Source organism: Leptopilina boulardi, unplaced genomic scaffold (assembly GCF_019393585.1).
Source record: "Leptopilina boulardi isolate dan_hultmark-lab unplaced genomic scaffold, ZJU_Lbou_2.1 LbouV2_323, whole genome shotgun sequence".
In the NCBI taxonomy this organism is placed as follows: Eukaryota; Metazoa; Arthropoda; class Insecta; order Hymenoptera; family Figitidae; genus Leptopilina; species Leptopilina boulardi.
Genome location: NW_026137889.1, coordinates 45451 through 72480, shown reverse-complemented (window position 1 = coordinate 72480; position 27030 = coordinate 45451). Strand labels below are relative to the sequence as shown.

The following is a 27030-nucleotide window of genomic DNA, read 5'->3' as shown; positions in this document are numbered from 1 at the left end:
GTTGTGATTTAAACTTAAGTTTTAGTCCCTTGGGAAATGAATTAGAATTTCTTCGAAATGTTTCTACCTTTTGAATTTTCTTCGTTCTGATTTTGATTGTATTTATTATTAATTTCACGGAATTTTATACAAAATCTACCTTTCTTGTTCTTTTTCAGTATTTCAGTGGGGACGGAATAAGGGGCCCAGTTCGAGCCTTCATTAGACATGTTAGGAGGTCCCTATTTAGTCTATAATTTTAAGCTTTGCATCAATTGTTCTAATTTTAGCATAGATGAATTTATTCTAACAGCCTTGTCACTTTCTTCACCGATTAATCGAAAATAAAAGTCTAGTCTTCCTCTTAATGTTCTTAAACGGGATTCCTGGAGGATGTTTAACCTTCTTAATTTATTTCCCTCGCGTATGAGGTATGCCAAATATCCTTGTAATTCTAACAAAAACTCTTCGGAGTTATCAAAAGGAATCTCTTTCCACTCGGGAGTCATTTATATTTAATTTCTTTTAAAGTTAATTTTTTAAATTCGACAACAAGGTTATCTATACTATTTTGTTGCTCGCTTATTTTCTTCTCGTATTCCTGAATTTTTTCCGAAAAAGAAGCATTTGAATCCGCGAGAGTGGCTAACCAAAGTGACAAAAATTTTGTTCTTTTCTCTAATCTCTCAATCTGGCAAGACGAGGCTGAATGATGAAAGACAAGTTGATTATAAAATTCCTCTACGTTTTCCACCCTCTCGATTATCTCGTCCCATTGATCTTGAGAAAAACCCGTAGGAATTCTAGTAAATCGGGGAAACATTGATCTTACCAAATTAAAGAATGTGACGCAAAAAAAAATATTTTTTTTTTTTTTATTTACTGTAACTAACAAAATAATATAAATCCAACACAACGAACAACTTGTTGCTAATCGCGATTTCCAATACTATATGGTCGGGGTTGTCTCTGGTTTCTAATTCTTCTCAAATTTCTTCGTCTGATAGCCTCTTCGATAGGAATGACTCCTGGAGGTGGAGGAATCACTTCAGTAAAAATTGGGGGCTGAAACCCAGAGATGGGAACAATGTCAGGAATTGGTTTTCGATAGCACATTCAGGGAAACGATTCTCAGTCAATGATCATGATGTCACTGTCATAGTCAATCGTAGCGTCTGAGTTGCTGTCAGGTTGGTTGTTGTGATTATTTACTGTCGGTTGCCTGATGTGATTTTCCTGGGCATAGGCTAATTGACGTTGCCCTAGGGCTTCTTCAATGTCAAGGTCAATTTCATTAATAGGGAGTTGTGGCAAGACTGGAATAGGTTGTATGACTGCAGCCTGTCTTGGGATTGGTGTAACTCTACAAATCAGCCGAGACCTTATTGGTGGATTCGTAAGATTATAATATAATTCTGATCCAGGTGTTTTGGTTGCTCCTTGTGCGCAATTATCGTGTCGTTTACCGGCACGTTTTCCTCTTTTGGGTTTTGTAGGATTAGAGGACATTTTGAAAAAACATTCTGGAGTAGGTTATTAGATTTCAAAATTTCTTTTTTTTTTTGAAATAAATAGTGTAGCAAGTTTAACAAATTCAGCGCGGAAGCTCTCCTAGGCGGGAGATCAGTACTTACAACAGCGCTTCTGAGTGTAAGAAAGTAAAAAGGAAATGGTTTCCTCTTCACTTAATTTCCGAAGAGGTCACTCAGATTCGACAAGGAAGTGTTCCCAATCTTACGGCCTTGTACCCACAACCAGCGATTTTGATTCACTAATTGTTAAAACTAGTGAAAACTAATTTTAACAGTCACGTGTTTGAAACACTATTTTGATTTAGAAGTTAGGGACTTAGCTGTAAAGGAATTAGAAGGAATTACTGGTTAGCCATTAAAGTCCCAAATCAATTGCGCTTTTTACTCCCAAAATACCTGGGGTTACCAAGCAACTCTCTGAGTAAAAGGGGTGCACGACGTGGAAACACAATTCGGTGTTTTCGAACTGTAAGTAAACAACGCCCAAAATCTCGGCGTAATTGTTGTTAATGCAATCTCCAGTAGGGTGACCAAGAATAGGACAGTTATGTTTTAATTCAGTCTTGCAAATGTAGTTGTTTTTGACATTACAGTTAACGGGGATGGTTGTCACTTCGTGTTGTAAATTTTCTGAGGATATTGTAATCGTTACATCAGAGTCGTCGTCAATTGGAATCGTCATGTTTCACAGTTTTGGGCATAATAACGCAGAATAAAACAATTGTCGAATTATTCCGATAAAGGTTTTCGAAATTTTGATAAAGGGATATTGACAGCTTCTATGCTTCTAACGAGAAGAACCTGATCTGATGTTCGAGTGACAAGATCCGCTGATCTTACAAGATTAAGGGAGAGTTTCCTCAACTCGTTCTGATTTACAAGAGCGTGATCAAGAAGTGGATGAAGTGGGTTGTATGTCAAAAAATAATGTGCCCTTGGTCGTTCTACAAGCTGTCTTCGTCTTATATGTCGCGTAATGGGAACTTCTTGAACTGAAATGCAGTGCGGTTCAGGAAAAGCGTTTTCGTTGATCACAGGTATACTTTTTACGACCGGTTCAGCACTAGCTTCTGTTTTTACAACTCGAAGGGATTCTAATTCGATTTTTGATTTTTCCAAACTTCCCAACTTAGTGCCCTTAATTATTTTTTTTTTTCGTGATTGATTTCGTTTCTTAGAACGACCACCACGAGGTCTAACCTTTTTTGACATGTCTAGAAAAATACATGACTTGAATAGTGAAAAGAAGAAATAAAACCTTTCAACCCGGACAAAATTCTCCTTATTCAATACAAAATAATTTTCCGGAGCCAATGTTATGAATTCGGATTATGTCATCATCGACGACCAAGGTCGGAGAGCCAAAATCAAATTAGGATTATGTCATCATCAACGACCTGAGTCGGAGAGCCAAAATCCGTAATTTTATTTATTCAAACAATGTCATTACGTACTAATCATTTAATATTGAAATTTTTTAGAACGTTTGCCGCGTATCCCTGGTTTATTAGGCATAACAGAAAGAATTCATGATCTTGAGAAAACCAGTAGTATTTCTAATTGTTTTGATTTTATTTCTGATCAATTGACTGAAATCAACTTTCTATTGTGATCAAGTCGTCATCAACAACCGTAGTTGGAGAGCCAAGATCACGATCGGAAATAAGTCGTCATCAACGATAAATATCGGAGAGCCGAATTTCCAATTTACAAGAAGAGATATTCCGTTTATGATCGTCGATAAATCTATGAAATAATAAACTTTATAGAAATCGGTTCCTTTATTGATCTAGTCATCATCAACAACCGTAGTTGGAGAGCCAAAATCAAACTGAGAATAAGTCATCATCAACAACTGAAGTTGGAGAGCCAAATTCTAGTTTTAAAGTCAGGATTTTCTATAAATTTATTTTGATTTTCTCAAAACATAAAATGATGTAGAATAAGAAAAGAAGTTTTGTGATTTTTTAAAAATTGGTGCCACTGGTAACAACGTTACCAGGTAACGTAGCAGGGCGGCAACGCGTAAGAAAATCCCACCGCTGCCACCATCAGCTTGTTACAAACCAGAAATTTATTTATTTAAATTTTATTTTATTTAAATCGAGCTTTTGAGATGGCCCTAAATTTTAGTTTGGGGGAGGCACCAAGCTGCCAAGGTCTGAAGGACCCTGTTTAAATTTTGCGGGATCGTTATCTTACTTTTAAAAGTTGTGCTCTGCTTCGTTGTTTTCTTTGAATATTTGGTTGAAAATCAATTAGTTATGGTGTTAAAGCAAAAGGAGTTCAGTTGAAAGGTAAGTAAAATTTAGTAATTTTATTTATATTTGTTCTTTTATTCAGGAAAGAAAATATTGTGGTTAACAAGTGGATGTAAAAGTTTAATACAAATAGAGCGGTTAATGTTGAACGATACAGAATTTACTTACGACTACCGACGTCAGCTAGAGATATTCTTGTTGTCGTCGGGCAAGAACGCTTTTAATTACACTTAACTTGGTTGTCTTTACAACCTATTGTTCGAATTTTACAGGTTAAATTATTTGGTTTACCCGAATAAAATGTTTTTAACACTGCGTTGTGGGGCCACTGCAACGAAACGGCGCAGGCGCTACACGCACGGACTGGCCGGTTATTTATTAAACAAAATTCGATTTAGTAAAATATATTTACTAAACCGAATTTCTCCCGCTACAGCTCTCACGTGGACTTCGTCGGTTAGAAGACTTCTATTTTATTTTTCGTCCGCCTTTCGTGTTATACTTTTAATCTAAGTTCTACACGGGGGTCCGACGCGCAGACGGGCTAAGTCGCGGCGTTCTTGAGGTCTCGCAACACTTACCAGGCTAGAGCCAGGAGATGTTGCTCGGAAGAGTCAAGAAGTTGTACTGCAATTAATTAGATTTTGCGACTAGCCTCTAGTCCTTGCCTTCAGTGTCAAGGTGGGGAAAACGAAAATTTAGATGGAAGTAGGGGAAAATTCCTGGGCCCGGTGGGAGTTGCAATTTTGCTGATCTTTTTGATTCCCATGCAGGCTCCGTGAGAACGGAAATGGTCTGTTAATATGATACATTTCTGAAAATTATTTTAAAATAATTAAATTAAATTATAATTTTGTTAAGTAAATTATAATTTAATTTAATTATTTTAAAATAATTTACAGAAATGTATCATATTAACAGACCATTTCCGTTCTCACGGAGCCTGCATGGGAATCAAAAAGATCAGCAAAATTGCAACTCCCACCGGGCCCAGGAATTTTCCCCTACTTCCATCTAAATTTTCGTTTTCCCCACCTTGACACTGAAGGCAAGGACTAGAGGCTAGTCGCAAAATCTAATTAATTGCAGTACAACTTCTTGACTCTTCCGAGCAACATCTCCTGGCTCTAGCCTGGTAAGTGTTGCGAGACCTCAAGAACGCCGCGACTTAGCCCGTCTGCGCGTCGGACCCCCGTGTAGAACTTAGATTAAAAGTATAACACGAAAGGCGGACGAAAAATAAAATAGAAGTCTTCTAACCGACGAAGTCCACGTGAGAGCTGTAGCGGGAGAAATTCGGTTTAGTAAATATATTTTACTAAATCGAATTTTGTTTAATAAATAACCGGCCAGTCCGTGCGTGTAGCGCCTGCGCCGTTTCGTTGCAGTGGCCCCACAACGCAGTGTTAAAAACATTTTATTCGGGTAAACCAAATAATTTAACCTGTAAAATTCGAACAATAGGTTGTAAAGACAACCAAGTTAAGTGTAATTAAAAGCGTTCTTGCCCGACGACAACAAGAATATCTCTAGCTGACGTCGGTAGTCGTAAGTAAATTCTGTATCGTTCAACATTAACCGCTCTATTTGTATTAAACTTTTACATCCACTTGTTAACCACAATATTTTCTTTCCTGAATAAAAGAACAAATATAAATAAAATTACTAAATTTTACTTACCTTTCAACTGAACTCCTTTTGCTTTAACACCATAACTAATTGATTTTCAACCAAATATTCAAAGAAAACAACGAAGCAGAGCACAACTTTTAAAAGTAAGATAACGATCCCGCAAAATTTAAACAGGGTCCTTCAGACCTTGGCAGCTTGGTGCCTCCCCCAAACTAAAATTTAGGGCCATCTCAAAAGCTCGATTTAAATAAAATAAAATTTAAATAAATAAATTTCTGGTTTGTAACAAACATATGTGACCTGGACAGTTAAAAGGGACCTTTTGTCAGAAAAAATTAATTTTTTATTGATTGGTGATTCTGATAGAAAAAAGTTTTCTCTATCAGAAACACCAATCAATAAAAAATCGATTTTTTCGGACAAAAGGTCCCTTTTAACTGTCCAGGTCACATATTTTCAAAATTTTTTTGTCCTTACGGAAAAAAATAAATTTGATATTTATCAAGTAGGCACATAATTTATTTTTTAAAATGACAGATAATATAATAATACTATACTGGGTATATTACTTTTTTTTATTATAAAATTGAAACATGGAAAAATTTTATTAAAAAAATTCTCACATTGAAACGTTTAAATCTTTGGGGACATATATAAAAAAAGTAGAAAACAAAAAAGAGTGGAATAAAAATTATTTAAATACTTATTAAAAATTAATATAATAATAATAAATACAGGGATTATAGTACATTTTCTTAAAAATAGGGGAAAAAGTAAATAATTTTATAAAAAATAGGTAACTAATACGTGACAATAATTTTACTCAAAACACTTCAATAAATTAAATTCCTCAAAAACGTTAAATGTCTATTTTAAAAAAATTCTAAATTCAATTCTTAAAAAGAATTATTGAGAAAAAAGATTAAAATAATTTAATACAGGGTGGCGAGTTTTTTTATGATTTTAAATTCCCGGTCATTTCCCGGTTTTTCCCGGTCAATTTTTTGGAATTTCCCGGTCAAAAATTATTAAAAAATTTTTAAATTATTAAGTTTTTTTTATAAAAAAATTTTTTAAGAAAGTTTTTACATACGCATTATGTATATAAAAAAAATTGAAATTGAATGAAATTTTGAATAATTAAAATTTTAAACCCAATAAAATTCTGATATATTAGAATTAGAATTTTTAGAATTAGAATTAGAATTTTTAACAAAAATATCTAGATCCCAAAAATCTTATATCAAAAGAAACTATTTTGTAGTTAAAAACGAAACGAATAATCGCCGTTTTCCTAAAAATTTGGAATAGGGTAACGGGTACAGTGACCGACACCCTGTGCATACTTTCAACTTTAAATAACATTTTATCGGAATTTATTAAAGATTTAGTTATAAAATAAATTTTAAATAATAGATTTGGGTTAAAATTTATGAGCCAAAAGTTCTGAACGTTCAAATGAACAAAATATTTTTTTCAATCTATAAATTATTAAAAATTATAATGTAAATGTAAATTAAAACAGTAAATTAAACAATTATTAAATTAATAACTTCTTTTTAGATATTTAAAACAATATTTTGTAATAAAATTCGAACTTAAAGAAGTTGCTAAAAAAATTTTGTTCATTTGAACGTTCAAAACTTTTGTCTCATTAAAATTTATAGTACATAAGTTTAAAATTAAAAAACACTTTGATAAGAGTTTATAATATTAATTTAAAAATGTATGGTATGAAAACAGTGAACGACACCCTTTAATAAAATAAAAAATATTTAAACTACTATTTAAGTAACATCATATGGGTTAATATTATAACAAATTTTATTATTTAGATTTAATGTACAAAAAAAGTTGTTTTTAAAATATAATTATTTAACAATTTTTTCATATTAATAAAATTTGTAATCAATAAAGCAAATTTTTTGAGGTTAATTTTCTAGAAAGTAAAATATCGAGGAAAATATAAACATATAAAATTTAGTGACTACTGTATCAGTTTCTAAATATTGTATATTAATTAATTTACTAGTGATATTTAAATCAATATTATTATTTTTATAGTTATTATCGTTTTTAATAGCAGGTGTCGTTCACTGTCAGGGTGTCGGTCACTGTACCCGTTACCCTATATAATTTTCTTTTCATTGAAAAAATGACGAAAAGTTACAATTTTCCCAAGAAATGTATAATTGAGCGTCTCGATATTTGGTGGCAGAAATTGAAATAATTAGGTGGTTAATATTATAAAGTTTCTAAATTACTTACCAATTAAGCAATTAAACCTTCCCACAGAGCACAAAGAGAATTGACATCCAGCACGGGCACAAACCGAAAATGTAAATCGTCGAAAAATGACTGACAATGACTAATGTCCCGACGCGTGGTTGCAAGCGAGCGAGCGAGTGAATATTTCCTTCCGCCAATGACAAAGTCGAACCTCGGGTCAGCAGCCAATCCGCGCGAATGACGCAAGAATGCTATCGAAATACCTACGTGACAAATTTCCTCTATATTTTCTTCCATAACCAGCCGTTAGCTTGTCTTTTTGCTCTTTTCGTTTCAGAATGAAAACAAACAGCTAAACGAAAATAAACATCAGGGCTGTATCAATTGAAGCACCTGCATATTCCTCATTTTCTTTGACTTTAAATTGCAGTTAAAAATAATTAATTCATAGTTAAAAAATATCTGATGAAATTGGAAAGTTTTACTTATTAAATTTACTATAATATATATAAGGCATACTAAGTGAAATTAACGTTTTATTAGTAAAATTGATTGATAGTAAAAATAATTATATTTTACATTATCGAATTAATTTTTGAAAGGTTAAATTAATTTCAACTTAAGAAATTGAAATAAAAATTTTTTACATTTAATTATAGATATAAAAAATTAATATAATAAAATATATTTTAAAACATAGCTTAACTCCTGAAATATTTTAACTATCAAGTTAATAAGGTTCACGACGTAATTTCGCAACCTTAAATTCTGCAATGTTTTAAAAGCGTTATTATTCAAAACTATTAAATATTAATTATAATATTAGTTACCAAAAAATAGAAGTAAGTTTATTCTGTACAAGAAAATGATGTACTTGTTACAAAATATTATTTTACAATAATAATTTATTGTGAAAAAATTTTTTCCAAAAAAGAAAAATTTTACGTGTAAATAAATAAATTAAATTTATTTAATAATTAAATTTAAAAGAAATTAAATAATAAAATTATAATTATTTATTTAATTAAAATTTCATTCTATTTAAAATAAATTAATTAAATTGTAAAAAATTTATTATTTAACAATTTAAATAAAATAATAAATAATTTATTTGTAAGTAATAAATATTTACAATGTTTTATTGAAATATTAATTAAATTTTTTTTTTGTAACTTGGTGGCCTGGGTTCAAGTACTCGCGGATGAAAATTTTTTATTTTTGATAATTACTATTATTTAAGTTTCGTTTTACATCCTAAGTGCTTAAAGTTGAAATTTATATAGCGTTTATAAATCTAAGTTTTTGAAGTATTCTTTTTTCAACGGATATCCCCGATTTTTTTACTGTTTTTTAATGTTTTTAAATTCTAAATTTTTATTAAAAATTTAGTTTTTAAAATTAAATTAATTTTTATATTAAAAAAATAAAATTAAAAAAAAATTTTAATTTTTTTAATGAAAATTAATTGAATTGGAAAAATTGTTGGCGTAGCCAGAAACATCATTAATTTTACTCAGAGCTGCAAATTAAAAATAATAAATTATTTGTTATCCATTTTTAAGCTAGAAAAATATTTATTTTTATATTTATTTATATATATATATATCAGGACTACAAAATTGTCACATATTTTCCTCATTTTAATAGACTTTTGATAAAAATTTTAATTTTTCAAATAATAATAATAATATAGTATTATATTTAATATTATATATGATTATATAATTAAAATTATAATTATATAATTATTTATATATAATATATATTTATATATTTATATATATATATATATTTATATATATATGTATGTACAAAGCATGATTTGGGGACTCACGTTTTTTGCCGCATATATAGGTTCCTGATGAAAAATACTACATTATGCAATTGGAATAATTGATTTATACTCAAATTTACTACTTTTAAATCAAGGATTAAGTACACAAGGCATAGTTTGGAGACTTAAAAATTTATATACCGCCAATGTCTTCAAAGAATGCATTGTACTTGTACGTCTTTTATATGTACAGGGCATAATTTTGGGACAAAATTATATATACAACGAATGCTTTGAGGACAATTTTATGTACAGAACGCATAATTTGAGTACAATGTTTGTAACAACCGTGTCCTCAAAACATGCATTGCATTAATAATCTGGACAAAGTAAAGTGTACAGTATACTTTCAAAAAGTCCTGAAAGTATGCGTTTTATAAATAATTACTAAGGCTTAAAATCGAAATTTGATAATCATTATGCGCAGTGTAGCAGTCCTCAAAATATGCGTTACTTCCAAAACCAAATAACATACACACTACACTATAAAAAAGTCCTCAAAGTATGCGTTACATAAATAATAGTTAAGGCTTAAAATCGAAATGTGATAATCATCATGCGTAGTGTAGCAGTCCTCAAAGTATGCGTTACATAAATAATAATTAAGGCTTAAAATCGAAATGTGATAATCATCATGCGTAGTGTAGCAGTCCTCAAAGTATGCGTTACTTACATAACCAGGACCAAATAAAATACACACTACACTATAACAAAGGTCCTCAAAGTATGCGTTTCATAAATAATAACTAAGGCTTAAAATCGAAATGTGATAATCACCATGCGCAGTGTAGCCGTCCCCAAAGTATGCGTTACTTACATAACCAAGACCAAATAACATACACACTACACCATAACAAAGGTCCTCAAAGTATGCGTTTCATAAATACTAACTAAGGCTTAAAATCGAAATGTGATAATCATCATGCGTAGTGTAGCAGTCCTCAAAGTATGCGTTACTTACATAACCAGGACCAAATAAAATACACACTACACTATAACAAAGGTCCTCAAAGTATGCGTTTCATAAATAATAACTAAGGCTTAAAATCGAAATGTGATAATCACCATGCGCAGTGTAGCCGTCCCCAAAGTATGCGTTACTTACATAACCAAGACCAAATAACATACACACTACACCATAACAAAGGTCCTCAAAGTATGCGTTTCATAAATACTAACTAAGGCTTAAAATCGAAATGTGATAATCCCTATGCGCAGTGTAGCAGTCCTCAAAGTATGCGTTACATACATAACCAAGACCAAATAACATACACACTACACCATAACAAAGGTCCTCAAAGTATGCGTTTCATAAATAATAACAAAGGCTTAAAATCGAAATGTGATAATCACTATGCGCAGTGTAGCAGTCCTCAAAGTATACGTTACTTACATAACCAAGACCAAATAACATACACACTACACCATAACAAAGGTCCTCAAAGTATGCGTTTCATAAATAATAAAATTTATTAAACAAATGTTTCTGTACAAGAACATGAACGTGTTCATGTGAAAGTACTTGTACATGAAACCTGCACAAAAAATATGTACAAGAACATGTACATTTTCTTGTACAAGTTTTTTCAGCCCGATATATATATTCAGGGCAAACTAACATGCAACCTACACTATAACAAAAGTCTTCAAAGTATGCGTTTCAAAAATAATAATTATTGCTTGAAATAAAAATGTAATAATCACCATGCGCAGTATAGCTTTTTTTCCCTGTTCCATGTTCAGTAAAGTAAAATTATGTTGTATTGAGTTTTTTACAGTATGTCAAAAAATCCTGCGCAAAGGGATTATGGTAAAGAAAATTACTTTTTTACACTTCGAGACACTTTAGTACTTATAGATATTTAGTAAAAATATTTTTCCATTCGGTCAATTATTTTTGAAGAGGAATGGTTCAAAAGAGACCTCAAAGGCAGAAGTTCACCGTTTTCAACCGTTTTCTCTAATCCACTAAACAATTGATGCATGCAGAAACTTTGTCAACAGGACCATACAATAGAGCCACAAAACCATATCCGGTTTTAGACCCCAAGATAATATAATTGCCCTTCTGCAAATCCAAAAAGTAGTGCAAAACATACTATATTGATATTCTGAGTGCTTTCTCAAGATTAGCTTCTTGTCCAGAATCACTCCTAGATATTTAACCGAATCAGAAAAAAGCACTTCTTTTCCATAAAATACAGGTTTCCTCACAGTTGGAACTTTGTATTTTCTAGTGAAGAAAACAATATTTGTCTTGTCTGGATTAACAGGGAGGCCAGTACTGACAGTACACCTTGTCCGGTGGTAAGAGTTCATTTTCTGTTCTTGGAAAGTAACCAGAGGCAAGAATCAACTCTTTCTTACTTCCATTTTTATCTCGATACATGACTTTTATAACTGCCAGATCTCGACTAGTTAACTCTGAAAGAGGAACCGTATTTACTCCCTTATAGAAAATACACGCCCTGGGTGGTAATTCTTGTGGTGAATACACTAACTCCCCACAGTTATTTAGTTCTCTAATCTTACACTTGTAAACCCAAGGTTCTTGAATGAAGGCAATAGCTGTAAAGTTCTTGGCTAGAATCGCCGTTGCGCTTATACAGTGATGCAAGTTAATCTGCGAACATTGAATACTGTGGTCCGTCAATATTAAGACTTATCCACGAAATCCTCCGTCGCTTCGCTAGCCGTGTCTTGTCTACAACTCATCGGATCCATTCTGTGCTTACTCACTCGAAGAGTGATATGCCTAAGACCGAAACACAGTTTGTAGTGAAGACACTCAAGCACACCCAGCTTACTCTCAGGCACATCTACCGCGAGAGTCCAGCTTGCAGCCGTAGAAACTACCCCTGATTCTGTTTAACCTCCCGAATACAACCTCCAATTAGTTGTATACACCCCAGGATTCTGTTACCTGAGGTTAGTCAGGATTGAAACTTGGTCCACCTTAGGACCTGGTACCCAAGCAACCACCCTGGCCCTCTTAATGAGGTTAGAAGTATCTATCACTTTAAGTGGCAGACCCTCGATTGCCTGACAGATATTTGGTACGTGGACATTTAACCACTCCCGAGAATCTGAGTCAAGACACTCAATTAAAATCGCCCCTCTTGTGAGGCGAACTTCTCAGAAACGAGGTGCAATCCCAGATCTTGACACTTGGGAGAATTAGGCGGTTCCAACTAGGGGTCTTTGCCTCCTTCTCTTCTCCTGTTGTGGAGAGGTGTCTGACTCTTATCGGCGCGAACTCCTTTTCGTGCCTGACCAACAGACCCAGCTTTACTGTTGGCCCGCATAGAAGTCGATGATGAAGCAGGTTGAGACCCTTGCCGGTTCTGTACCCTTGGATTCTCCAACCTCCTTGTTGCGCTGCCACTGAGCTTTTTACCCTTAACGGATTATCACGCCATTAGGTCTTCGACCACAGTAACAGTGGAACCCTGAGATCGTCCCGAACTTTTCTGTATTAGAGCCTCAGAAATATATTGTTCCCTTTCAGGTTTCATTTCATCCTGAGGCGATATTACCGAGGCTGAAGTTAACGTTAAATGTGCCCTTTCTTCCTGCAGCAATATCTCAAGCCCTGAATCCCGACTCTCCAAAGAGTGTTCGGTACTCTCAGGCGAAACACTTTTGTTTTTGTTGTTTTCTGTAGTCTCCATTTAGATCCCACGAGTACATGGGAACAAAAGGTCCGTCCTTATATTATTATTATTTTTATTTCTTTATTTTGTCCAAGCAAACCATGAGGACAATAATTCAAGTACAATACAATCCATAATATACACAAATGATAATATATAAATTCATAAATTATTTTTTATCTAAAGTTGAATAACAATGATAAAGATAGAACTATAACAATCTTTGATGATTATAACAGTAGAAATCATAAAACATTCAACCAAAAATAGACTACTCTCAAGAAAACAAATATCTTTCAAGAGGGAACCATTGAAATTTTTGTAGTTTTTCGAAAAAACGCATAATTTCAGTACAATTTTATTAATGAGTCCTCAAAGTATGCGTTACTTATATAATTAGAGCCAACTAACATGCACACTACACTATAACAAAAATCCTCAAAGTATGCGTTACAGAAATAATTTAAGGCATGATATTACATGAAACCACAAACTGTAAGATTTTCGTATTTTTATAAATGATCCTGTTAGATTTACACAAAATCTTTTTCAGAAGCATTATCTATTATATCGAATAATAATAATCTTATTATTTTAGTGTGGTATAATATGTTAATTGTCTTTATCCGGGTTTCTGTACTTTAACCTTTGACCCATCAGTAATAGATTTGTTTATTCATTCCGAAACCGGATTCGGACTTAGTTGTCCAATTAAACAATAATACTGCATGTTCCATGCGAACCATTGTACTCGGTGTAATTTATTTTGGATTCCAGTGTTAAATATGGTCAAAAATAGGAGTATTTGTACTTTCGATAAATGATAATTAAAATCTGGTACCTGTATTGACTTCCGACCAATTTTGAACATCGTTAAAATATCTAAACATATAAATTATTTAACCATACTACGTATACTTTCCTTCAAGGAAAGCACATAAGTAAGTTGTGAGTAATATTTGATTGCAATACTTTATTATGCTTAAAAACTAATTTGAGTTTCTATTTGAAATCTTAATATAAGAAATTAATATTTTCTTGCATATCATTATACTTTCTTTTCTCTTAATCTCTAATACTCGTTCCTTTCGAATAAATAAGAACAATTTCTAACGGTCCATGTAGGCAAAGGAATTAAGGCCAGGTCCAAGTGAGGCAGCGCCATCTACATTGAAACTAAAATTTTGGAAAATTTTCAACAGCCTTTTCTTTAAAACAAGAAGGTAAAATGCTTTTTCCTTTATGGATAATTGATTATTGGCAAGATATACACCAGCTAAAACTTTTTTTGAGTTATAATAATGAAAAAAATTTCATGTCAATAAATTAAATATGAGCACTTTTTTCACAAAAACTGTAACAATACTTTCTCAGAAATTACAATAAAAAATGCAATTTCCATTTGGAAAATTAATAAACGCTAAAAAATACGGATTTTATGTTAAATTACACAGTGGGACATATGTTTCTTTCGTTAAATATATAAAAATTAAACTTTACAAAGTCATTACGTGAAATAGAAAAATTTGAAATTTGTGTCTCTTTTTATGATTCATCAAAAAATTACAAAAACCAATCTTAAACTTTGATATCTCTGTGAGTGTTATATAAATATTTTCATGTCTGCTATAACATTACACTGTTACAAGAAAATGATTCCGCAAATGAAATGTTAAAACTTTAGATTCCAAAGTAAGTTTGCCCGCAGAGGGACAACTTATGTGCGTCGTATGTAGTCGTATCTGCGAAGTTTTTAGTTTCTGTTTGTCTTTCGTACGCATCATATAGAACCGCTCTGTAAAAATCGCTTTACCTGTTTTATCTCAAATAAGTTAATAAATTCAGTGTTAATTTTACTTTCACTATCTTATTCTCCTTTTTTTCACAAGTCCTTTATGTTAAACTGTTTAAATTCATAACATGGTCCTTCGAGCCGGATTTCCAAAAAGGAGAAAAGAAAGTGAAATCAGTGCTTTGTGTTAAGTGACGCTTAAGGGATTTTTCCTTTATATATTGCATTTTTTTATTCTCTCAAGTGACTTGAATAGTCAAAAAGTACTTTTTTTAAGACTTTATTGTGTTTTTTCCGCAATATTTTGGTGCTATTTTACTTTTTTTCTCAGTATCGAGAACCTTTTTTCATGAAAAATTTTTTTCACTATATTTTACTTAGCGTGGTCGGCCATTTTTCCTGTAACAAACATGGCCACGACTAGTTATGAACGAGTGTTAAGTGACCAAGAAACTCTATTTAACTCTATCGAAAAGATTGTTAATCGTGTTTTAAATTACGAAAATCCACCTCGACAACTGTTGTTAGGACGCCTAACAAATTTACAAGATTGCTGGCTGAGGTGTCGACAAAATCATGCCGCTTTACTTGCAAATCCTCCAATAATAGATCCTCCTAATCAAGCCGAAGGAGGAGAGACAACAATTACAATTTATAATTCTGATGAGTTTAATCAGATTGAGGACTTGTATGAGGAGGCCATATACCACATACTTAGCAGTCTTCCTGAGCCACCGCCCATGCCGGTACAAGACCGTTCTCAACCACCAGATCCAGATGCAACGCCACGAGGAGCATCATCATCTGTAAAACTTCCTCGCATTACTATACCCACTTTCTCAGGTTCGTATTGTGAGTGGCTCACCTTTAGAGATCTGTTTAAATCTCTTGTAATTGACAACGATCGCTTGTCTTTAAAAAGCGTCCTGAAAGTAAAAATTCAAATCATTCGCAGTCGGTACTCAAGAAGGTACACACGCATCAAAACTCAACAAAGTTTGTATGTCCAATGTGTAACAGAGAACATAACCTCTATGCTTGTTCTGTATTTAAAGAAAAAACAATTGATGAACGTTCTGAATATTTAAAGGCTAATTCACGATGCTTCAACTGTTTAGGTAAGCATAATCGCAATTTATGTCAGAGCCGAAAATTTTGTAATATTTGTAAAAAGCCTCATCATTCTTTATTGCATCGCGATAATAAAAATTTGTCACAAAGTCGCGAATTAAAAACTGATCATAGCGTTTCAGAATCAATCAAGTGTCTGATGATGTGGCGATTTCATCGCATTTGAACTCGTCTAAAAATACCGCACTACTGTTCTGTTGGGAACCGCTCGAGTGATGGTTGAGGCGCCTGATGGCCGCCGCGTTCATGTCCGCGCTCTTCTTGACCAAGGGTCAGAAGCTACGTTTTTGTCCGAATTAATTGCTCAATTATTACGTCTTCCACGCAAAAATACGAATGTTACAGTGTCCGGTTTGGGAGGAAGTTGTACGAATAAAATCCTTCATTCCGTTCCTATCACTATTTAAACGATTAAACCTTGTTCAACCACGCTCCAAACTCAAGCATTCGTACTTCCAAAAATCACTGCATATGTTCCAGCTGAATTTACCCTTTTAGAAATTCCTGAAAATCTTTAAAGTCTCGAACTTGCCGATCTAAATCCATGGGAAAGTGACCGGATCGATTTGCTGATTGGAGCCGATCTCTACGCTCAATTGCTCAAACCTGAGATTTGTCCTGGACCACGTGGAGATCTCGTTGCTCAGTCAACTATATTTGGTTGGATCTTATCAGGACCACTACAAGGATCTCCTCTTCAAAGTTATCACATTAATGTCCACTTTTCCATGGAAACCCGAGTTGACGAAAGCTTGCGTCAATTTTGGGAATTGAAAGAGATACCAGCAGTGAATTTAATGACAAAAAAAGAAATTGAATGTGAGCATCATTTTATGGAGACACATTCTAGAGACTTAAATGGAAAATATTTAGTTCAATTACCTTTTGATGATTCCCCCTCGAAATTAGGTGACTCTTATAACATAGCTCTCAATTCGTTGTGTAGAATAGAAAAAAGATTTACTCGTGATCCTCTGCTTGCTGAAAATTATCGTGATTTTCTAGGAAAGTATCAAGAGATGGGACATATGACTCCAGTTGACGTTGACCAGACTGATTCATCTCGTGTCTTTATTCCGCACCACCCTGTCGTTCGCGAAAGTAGCCAAACAACGAAAGTTAGAGTCGTCTTTAATGCTTCGAGTCCAACGTCCAACAAAACCTCGATTAATGACATTTTACACATCGGTCCAAAATTACAAACAGATATTTGCTCCATCATTTTATGATGGCGTCAATTTGAATTCGTGTTGTGTGCTGATATTGCTAATATGTTTCGCCAGATTCTCATCGATCCTGCCCATCAAAAATATCAATGTATTTTGTGGCGAGAAGCTCCTAAGTGTCCGATCCATGTGTTTGAATTAAATACTGTTACCTACGGAATGGTGTCTTCGCCATATCTTGCCATTCGCGTAATGAGACAGTTGGCACATGACGAAAAGGACAATTTTCCTTTAGCTGTTTCCGTGCTTTTGGAGCAAACCTACGTTGATGACGTTTTTCTTGGAGGATCGGATAAAACCTCCACACTCAAGGTGAGAGATCAAGTCATTAATATGACAAATGCTGGGGGATTCCCATTACGGAAATGGTTTAGTAATTCTCCTGATTTACTAGACGGATTGGATTCTGCTGATCATGGTTTAGCAGTTGAGATCCCTTTTGACGATTCTTCAGGTTTCAAAGTCCTCGGAATTTTTTGGAAACCGTCAGATGATGCCTTTCACTTCAAAACTTTTGAAATTCCTGAAGAACCTGCAACAAAAAGATCAATACTCTCGGCTACCGCGAAAATATTCTACCCAATGGGTTGGATTTCGCCTGTGACAATTATTGCAAAAATTCTTTTGCAAAAACTCTGGCTTCGAAAGCTAGACTGGGACGATTCTCTTTCCTCGGACTTGCTTAAAGATTGGAATCAATTTCGATCTTCATTGTCGGCCTTGTCAAATCTTTCAGTTCCAAGATGGACGCATAATTCTTTTGATGCAGTCTCGATACAAATCCATGGCTGCGTCGAGTGTCGCATATTCTGCAGTCGTATACTCTCAAATTCGGTCCGCTTCAGGTGATGTTTTAGTCAGTCTCCTCATGTCCAAAACAAAAGTTGCTCCGCTCAAGACAATAAGCATCCCACGACTCGAATTATGTGCCGCAAGCCTTTTGTCTAAATTAATTCATTTTGTTATTGATTCTCTCGGTTTAATGAATTCTCAAGTTTTTTGCTGGACAGACTCTACAATTGTTCTCAGTTGGCTTCAGAAGCAACCAACTTCCTGGACTACTTTCGTTGCAAATCGTGTGTCAGGTATTTTAACGGAGTTGCCTGCAGCTACGTGGAATCATGTTCCTTCTAAGCAAAATCCCGCGGATTGTGCCTCACGTGGCCTCTCAGCGGAGGACTTGTCAACCTTTTCCCTTTGGTCGGAGGGTCCCACTTGGCTGCGAGATTCACCGGAGACATGGCCTCGACGAAATTGTGGTCTGGAAACTACCGAAGAGTCTCGTATAGTTTCTCATCTGATCAACAATAACCTCGAACCTGATTGGCAATCACAACTGATGTCTCACTATTCATCTTGGGCACATTTATTGCGTGTGACTGCTCAAATTTTACGCTGTTACAAGAAAATGATTCCGCAAATGAAAAGTTAAAACTTTATATCCCAAAGTAAGTAGTAGATTAATTGGATGGAATCAGTTATCCAGAAAGTTTTTAGTTCGAATTTCTCATTTAAAAAGTTTTTTAGAAATATAAGGAGACCTTATGTTAAATTACACAGTGGGACATATGTTTTTTTCGTTAAATATATAAAAGTTAAACTTTACAAAGTCATTACGTGAAATAGCAAAATTTGAAATTTGTGTCTCTTTTTATGATTCATCAAAAAATTACAAAAACCAATCTTAAACTTTCGTATCTCTGTGAGTGTAATATAAATATTTTCATGTCTGCTATAACATTACACTATTACAAGAAAATAATTCCGCAAATGAAAAGTTAAAATTTTAGATCCCAAAGTAAGTAGTAGATTAGTTCGATGGAATCATTTATCCAGAAAGTTCTCAGTTCCAATTTCTCTATTTCTCAACCTAATTTATGTGATTTTTAAAGGAACATCTATGTTACTATGTTATTGCTTAAACGAAATGTAACATCTGGAGAACCAAAGCATGCAGTGTATGAGTGCAATGAAATTTACTATCCAATGAGTGTTCTGTTATAAGATTTTTGAGTCAGATTCTTTTATTAAATTTTATTGCTAAAAAAATAGGTCATAATCATTGAATAAGTTTTTTACAAATATAAGGATATTTTATGTTAAATTACATAGTTGGACAATTGTTACTTTTGTTAATTATATATAAATTCAACATTACAAAGTCATTATGTGAAATAGCAAAATTTGAAATTTGTGTCTCTTTTTACGGTTCATCAAAAAATTGCAAAACCCAATAATCTTAAACTTTAGTTTCTCTGTGAATGTTATATAAATATTTTATTTACTGCTATAACATAACACTGTTACAAGAAAATGATTCCGCAAATGAAAAGTTAAAACTTTATATCCCAAAGTAAGTAGTAGATCAGTTCAATAGAAACATTTATCAAGAAAGTTCTCAGTACGGACTTTTCTATTTCTCTACCTTATTATTGTAGTTTAACAGAGAAGAAGAATGTTTTAATTTTAAATCCGTATATGAATGGAAAAATCTTGGGTACCGAAATAATGTAGTAGATTAGTTCGATGGAACCATTTATCCAGAAAGTTCTTAGTTCGAATTTCTCATTTAAAATGTTTTTTAGAAATATTAGGAGACCTTATGTTAAATTACACAGTGGGACATATGTTTCTTTCGTTAAATATATAAAAGTTAAACTTTACAAAGTCATTATGTGAAATAGCAAAATTTGAAATTTGTGTCTCTTTTTATGATTCATCAAAAAATTACAAAAACCAATCTTAAACTTTCGTATCTCTGTGAGTGTAATATAAATATTTTCATGTCTGCTATAACATTACACTATTACAAGAAAATAATTCCGCAAATGAAAAGTTAAAATTTTAGATCCCAAAGTAAGTAGTAGATTAGTTCGATGGAATCATTTATCCAGAAAGTTCTCAGTTCCAATTTCTCTATTTCTCAACCTAATTTATGTGATTTTTAAAGGAACATCTATGTTACTATGTTATTGCTTAAACGAAATGTAACATCTGGAGAACCAAAGCATGCAGTGTATGAGTGCAATGAAATTTACTATCCAATGAGTGTTCTGTTATAAGATTTTTGAGTCAGATTCTTTTATTAAATTTTATTGCTAAAAAAATAGGTCATAATCATTGAATAAGTTTTTTACAAATATAAGGATATTTTATGTTAAATTACATAGTTGGACAATTGTTACTTTTGTTAATTATATATAAATTCAACATTACAAAGTCATTATGTGAAATAGCAAAATTTGAAATTTGTGTCTCTTTTTACGGTTCATCAAAAAATTGCAAAACCCAATAATCTTAAACTTTAGTTTCTCTGTGAATGTTATATAAATATTTTATTTACTGATGTAACATAACACTGTTACAAGAAAATGATTCCGCAAATGAAAAGTTAAAACTTTATATCCCAAAGTAAGTAGTAGATCAGTTCAATAGAAACATTTATCAAGAAAGTTCTCAGTACGGACTTTTCTATTTCTCTACCTTATTATTGTAGTTTAACAGAGAAGAAGAATGTTTTAATTTTAAATCCGTATATGAATGGAAAAATCTTGGGTACCGAAATAATGTAGTAGATTAGTTCGATGGAACCATTTATCCAGAAAGTTCTTAGTTCGAATTTCTCATTTAAAATGTTTTTTAGAAATATTAGGAGACCTTATGTTAAATTACACAGTGGGACATATGTTTCTTTCGTTAAATATATAAAAGTTAAACTTTACAAAGTCATTATGTGAAATAGCAAAATTTGAAATTTGTGTCTCTTTTTATGATTCATCAAAAAATTACAAAAACCAATCTTAAACTTTCGTATCTCTGTGAGTGTAATATAAATATTTTCATGTCTGCTATAACATTACACTGTTACAAGAAAATGATTCCGCGAATGAAAAATTTAAATTTTAGATCCCAAAGTAAGTAGTAGATTAATTGGATGGAATCAGTTATCCAGAAAGTTCTCAGTTCCAATTTCTCTATTTCTCAACCTAATTTATGTGATTTTTAAAGGAACAACTATGTTACTATGATATTTCTTAAACGAAATGTAACATCTGGAGTACCCCAAGAATGCAGTGGATGAGTTCAATGAAATTTACTATCCAATGAGTGTTCTGTTATAAGATTTTTAAGTCAGATTCTTTTATTAAATTTTATTGCTAAAAAAATAGGTCATAATCATTGAATAAGTTTTTTACAAATATAAGGATATTTTATGTTAAATTACATAATTGGACAATTGTTACTTTCGTTAATTATATATAAATACAACATTACAAAGTCATTATGTGAAATAGCAAAATTTGAAATTTGTGTCTCTTTTTATGATTAATCAAAAAATTACAAAAACCAATATTAAACTTTCGTATCTCTGTGCGTGTTATATAAATATTTTCATATCTGCTATAACATTACACTGTTACAAGAAAATGATTCCGCAAATGAAAAGTTAAAATTTTAGATCCCAAAGTAAGTAGTAGATTAGTTCGATGGAATCATTTATCCAGAAAGTTCTCAGTTCCAATTTCTCTATTTCTCAACCTAATTATGTAGTTTAACAGAAAAAAAGAATGTTTAAATTTTTATTCCGTATATGAAATGAAAAATCTTGGGTACCGAAATAATGTACTAGATTAGTTCGATGGAATCATTTAGCCAGAAAGTTCTCAGTTCGAATTTCTCTATTTCTCAACCTAATTGATGTGATTTTCAGAGGAACAAGTATGTTACTATGTTATTTCTTAAACGAAATGTAACATCTGGAGTACCCAAAGAATGCAGTGGATGAGTTCAATGAAATTTACTATCCAATGAGTGTTCTGTTACAAGATTTATGTGTCAGATTCTTTTATTTAATTTTAGTGCTACAAAAATAGGTCATAATCATTGAATAAGTTTTTTACAAATATAAGGATATTTTATGTTAAATTACATAATTGGACAATTGTTACTTTCGTTAATTATATATAAATTCAACATTACAAAGTCATTATGTGAAACAGCAAAATTTGAAATTTGTGTCTCTTTTTATGATTCATCAAAAAATTGCAAAACCCAATAATCTTAAACTTTGGTTTCTCTGTGAATGTTATATAAACATTTTTTTTGCTGCTATAACATTACACTGTTACAAGAAAATGATTCCACAAATGAAAAGTTAAAACTTTAGATCCCAAAGTATGTAGTAGATCAGTTCAATAGAATCATATATCCAGAAAGTCCTAATTTCGGACTTCCTTATTTCTCAACCTAATTATTGTAGTTTAACAGAGAAGTAGAATGTTTAAATTTTGATTCCGTTTATGAAATGAAAAATCTTGGGTAAACGTTATATAAATATTTTCTTTTCTGCCAAAACATTAGACTGTTACAAGAAAATGATTCCGCAAATGAAAAGTTAAAACGTTAGGTCCCAAAGTAAGTAGTAGATCAGTTCAATAGAATCATTTATCCAGAAAGTTCTGAGTTCGGACTTCTCTATTTCTCAACCTAATTATGTAGTTTAACAGAGAAGAAGAATGTTTAAATTTTGATTCCGTATATGAAATGAAAAATCTTGGGTACCGAAATAATGTAGTAGATTTGTTCGATGGAATCATTTATCCAGAAAGTTCTCAGTTCGAATTTCTCTACTTCTCAACCTAATTGATGTGATTTTCAAAGAAACAAGTATGTTACTATGTTATTCCTTAAACGAAATGTAACATCTGGAGTACACAAAGAATGCAGTGGATAAGTTCAATAAAATTTATTATGCAATGAGTGTTCTGTTATAAGATTTTTGAGTCAGATTCTTTTATTTAAATTTAGTGCTAAAAAAATAGGTCATAATCATTTAATAAGTTTTTTTACAAATATAAGGATATTTTATGTTAAATTACATAGTTGGACAATTGTTACTTTTGTTAATTATATATAAATTCAACATTACAAAGTCATTATGTGAAATAGCAAAATTTGAAATTTGTGTCTCTTTTTATGGTTCATCTAAAAATTGCAAAACCCAATAATCTTAAACTTTGGTTTCTCTGTGAATGTTATATAAATATTTTCTTTACTGCTATAACATTACACTGTTACAAGAAAATGATTCCGCCAATGAAAAGTTAAAACTTTAGGTCCCAAAGTAAGTAGTAGATCAGTTCAATAGAATCATTTATCCAGAAAGTTCTGAGTTCGGACTTCTCTATTTCTCAACCTAATTATGTAGTTTAACACAGAAGAAGAATGTTTAAATTTTGATTCCGTATATGAAATGAAAAATCTTGGGTACCTAAATAATGTAGTAGATTAGTTCGATGGAATCATTTATCCAGAAAGTTCTCAGTTCGAATTTCTCTATTTCTCAACCTAATTTATGTGATTTTTAAAGGAACATCTATGTTACTATAATATTTCTTAAACGAAATGTAACATCTGGAGTACCCAAAGCATGCAGTGTATGAGTGCAATGAAATTTACTATCCAATGAGTGTTCTGTTATAAGATTTTTGAGTCAGATTCTTTTGTTAAATTTTATTGCTAAAAAAATAGGTCATAATCATTGAATAAGTTTTTTACAAATATAAGGATATTTTATGTTAAATTACATAGTTGGACAATTGTTACTTTTGTTAATTATATATAAATTCAACATTACAAAGTCATTATGTGAAATAGCAAAATTTGAAATTTGTGTCTCTTTTTATGGTTCATCAAAAAATTGCAAAACCCAATAATCTTAAACTTTGGTTTCTCTGTGAATGTTATATAAATATTTTCTTTACTGCTATAACATTACACTGTTACAAGAAAATGATTCCGCCAATGAAAAGTTAAAACTTTAGGTCCCAAAGTAAGTAGTAGATCAGTTCAATAGAATCATTTATCCAGAAAGTTCTGAGTTCGGACTTCTCTATTTCTCAACCTAATTATGTAGTTTAACAGAGAAAAAGAATGTTTAAATTTTGATTCCGTATATGAAATGAAAAATCTTGGGTACCGAAATAATGTACTAGATTAGTTTGCTGGATTCATTTATCCAGAAAGTTCTCAGTTCGAATTTCTCTGTTTCTCAACCTAATTGATGTGATTTTTAAAGGAACATCTATGTTACTATGTTATTTCTTAAACGAAATGTAACATCTGGAGTACCCAAAGAATGCAGTGGATGAGTTCTATGAAATTTACTATCCAATGAGTGTTCTATTACAAGATTTATGTGTCAGATTCTTTTATTTAATTTTAGTGCTAATAAAATAGGTCATAATCATTTAATAATTTTTTTAAAAATATAATGAGATTTTATGTTAAATTACATAGTGCGAAAATTGTTACTTTCGTTAATTATATATAAATTAAACTTTACAAAGTCATTATGTGAAATAGCAAAATTTGAAATTTGTGTCTCTTTTTATGGTTCATCAAAAAATTGCAAAACCTAATAATCTTAAACTTTGGTTTCTCTGTGAATGTTATATAAATATTTTCTTTACTGCTATAACATTACACTGTTACAAGAAAATGATTCCGTAAATGAAAAGTTAAAACATTAGGTCCCAAAGTAAGTAGTAGATCAGTTCAATAGAATCATTTATCCAGAAAGTTCTGAGTTCGGACTTCTCTATTTCTCAACCTAATTATGTAGTTTAACAGAGAAGAAGAATGTTTAAATTTTGATTCCGTATATGAAATGAAAAATCTTGGGTACCGAAATAATGTAGTAGATTTGTTCGATGGAATCATTTATCCAGAAAGTTCTCAGTTCGAATTTCTCTACTTCTCAACCTAATTGATGTGATTTTCAAAGAAACAAGTATGTTACTATGTTATTTCTTAAACGAAATGTAACATCTGGAGTACACAAAGAATGCAGTGGATAAGTTCAATAAAATTTACTATGCAATGAGTGTTCTGTTATAAGATTTTTGAGTCAGATTCTTTTATTTAAATTTAGTGCTAAAAAAATAGGTCATAATCATTTAATAAGTTTTTTTTACAAATATAAGGATATTTTATGTTAAATTACATAGTTAGACAATTGTTACTTTCGTTAATTACATATAAATTCTATATTACAAAGTCATTATGTAAAATAGCAAAATTTGAAATTTGTGTCTCTTTTTATGATTCATCAAAAAATTGCAAAACCCAATAATTTTAAACTTTGCTTTCTCTGTGAATGTTATATAAATATTTTCTTTACTTATATAACATTACACTGTTACAAGCAATTGATTCCGTATATGAAGTGTAAAACCTTGGGTACCGCAATAATGCAGTAGATTAGTTTGCTGGATTCATTTATCCAGAAAGTTCTCAGTTCGAATTTCTCTGTTTCTCAAACTAATTGATGTGATTTTTAAAGTAACATCTATGTTACTATGTTATTTCTTAAACGAAATGAAACATCTGGAGTACTCCAAGAATGCAGTGGATGAGTTCAATGAAATTTACTATCCAATGAGTGTTCTGTTATAAGATTTTTAAGTCAGATTCTTTAATTAAATTTTATTGCTAAACAAATAGGTCATAATCATTGAATAAGTTTTTTACAAATATAAGGATATTTTATGTTAAATTACATAATTGGACAATTGTTACTTTCGTTAATTATATATAAATTCAACATTACAAAGTCATTATGTGAAATAGCAAAATTTGAAATTTGTGTCTCTTTTTATGATTAATCAAAAAATTACAAAAACCAATATTAAACTTTCGTATCTCTGTGCGTGTTATATAAATATTTTCATGTCTGCTATAACATTACACTGTTACAAGAAAATGATTCCGCAAATGAAAAGTTAAAACTTTAGATCCCAAAGTATGTAGTAGATCAGTTCAATAGAATCATATATCCAGAAAGTCCTAATTTCGGACTTCCTTATTTCTCAACCTAATTATTGTAGTTTAACAGAGAAGTAGAATGTTTAAATTTTGATTCCGTTTATGAAATGAAAAATCTTGGGGAAACGTTATATAAATATTTTCTTTTCTGCCAAAACATTAGACTGTTACAAGAAAATGATTCCGCAAATGAAAAGTTAAAACTTTAGATCCCAAAGTGAGTAGTAGATTAGTTCGATGGAGTCATTTATCCAGAAAGTTCTCAGTTCGAATTTCTCTATTTCTCAACCTAATTTATGTGATTTTTAAAGGAACATCTATGTTACTATAATATTTCTTAAACGAAATGTAACATCTGGAGTACACAAAGCATGCAGTGTATGAGTGCAATTAAATTTACTATCGAATGAGTGTTCTGTTATAAGTTTTTTGAGTCAGATTCTTTTGTTAAATTTTATTGCTAAAAAAATAGGTCATAATCATTGAATAAGTTTTTTACAAATATAAGGATATTTTATGTTAAAATACATAGTTGGACAATTGTTACTTTTGTTAATTATATATAAATTCAACATTACAAAGTCATTATGTGAAATAGCAAAATTTGAAATTTGTGTCTCTTTTTATGATTCATCAAAAAATTGCATAACCCAATAATCTTAAACTTTGGTTTCTCTGTGAATGTTATATAAATATTTCCTTTGCTGCTATAACATTACACTGTTACAAGAAAATGATTCCACAAATGAAAAGTTAAAACTTTAGATCCCAAAGTATGTAGTAGATCAGTTCAATAGAATCATATATCCAGAAAGTCCTAATTTCGGACTTCCTTATTTCTCAACCTAATTATTGTAGTTTAACAGAGAAGTAGAATGTTTAAATTTTGATTCCGTTTATGAAATGAAAAATCTTGGGTAAACGTTATATAAATA

At 31.4% G+C, this 27030-nt stretch overlaps 1 protein-coding gene across 2 annotated transcripts in view; it reads right to left on the bottom strand.

The window, feature by feature from the left end:
* Positions 1-7869, bottom strand: part of LOC127284310 (putative uncharacterized protein DDB_G0271606) — a 31217-nt gene extending 23348 nt beyond the window's left edge. The window contains exon 1 of one of the 2 annotated variants that reach the window (XM_051309699.1): positions 7673-7869. The gene's annotated coding sequence lies outside the window, so the exon portion shown is untranslated. The remainder of the gene's footprint in view (positions 1-7672) is intronic. The other variant, XM_051309700.1, reaches the window with a different exon arrangement.
* Between the last annotated feature and the right edge of the window lie 19161 nt (positions 7870-27030).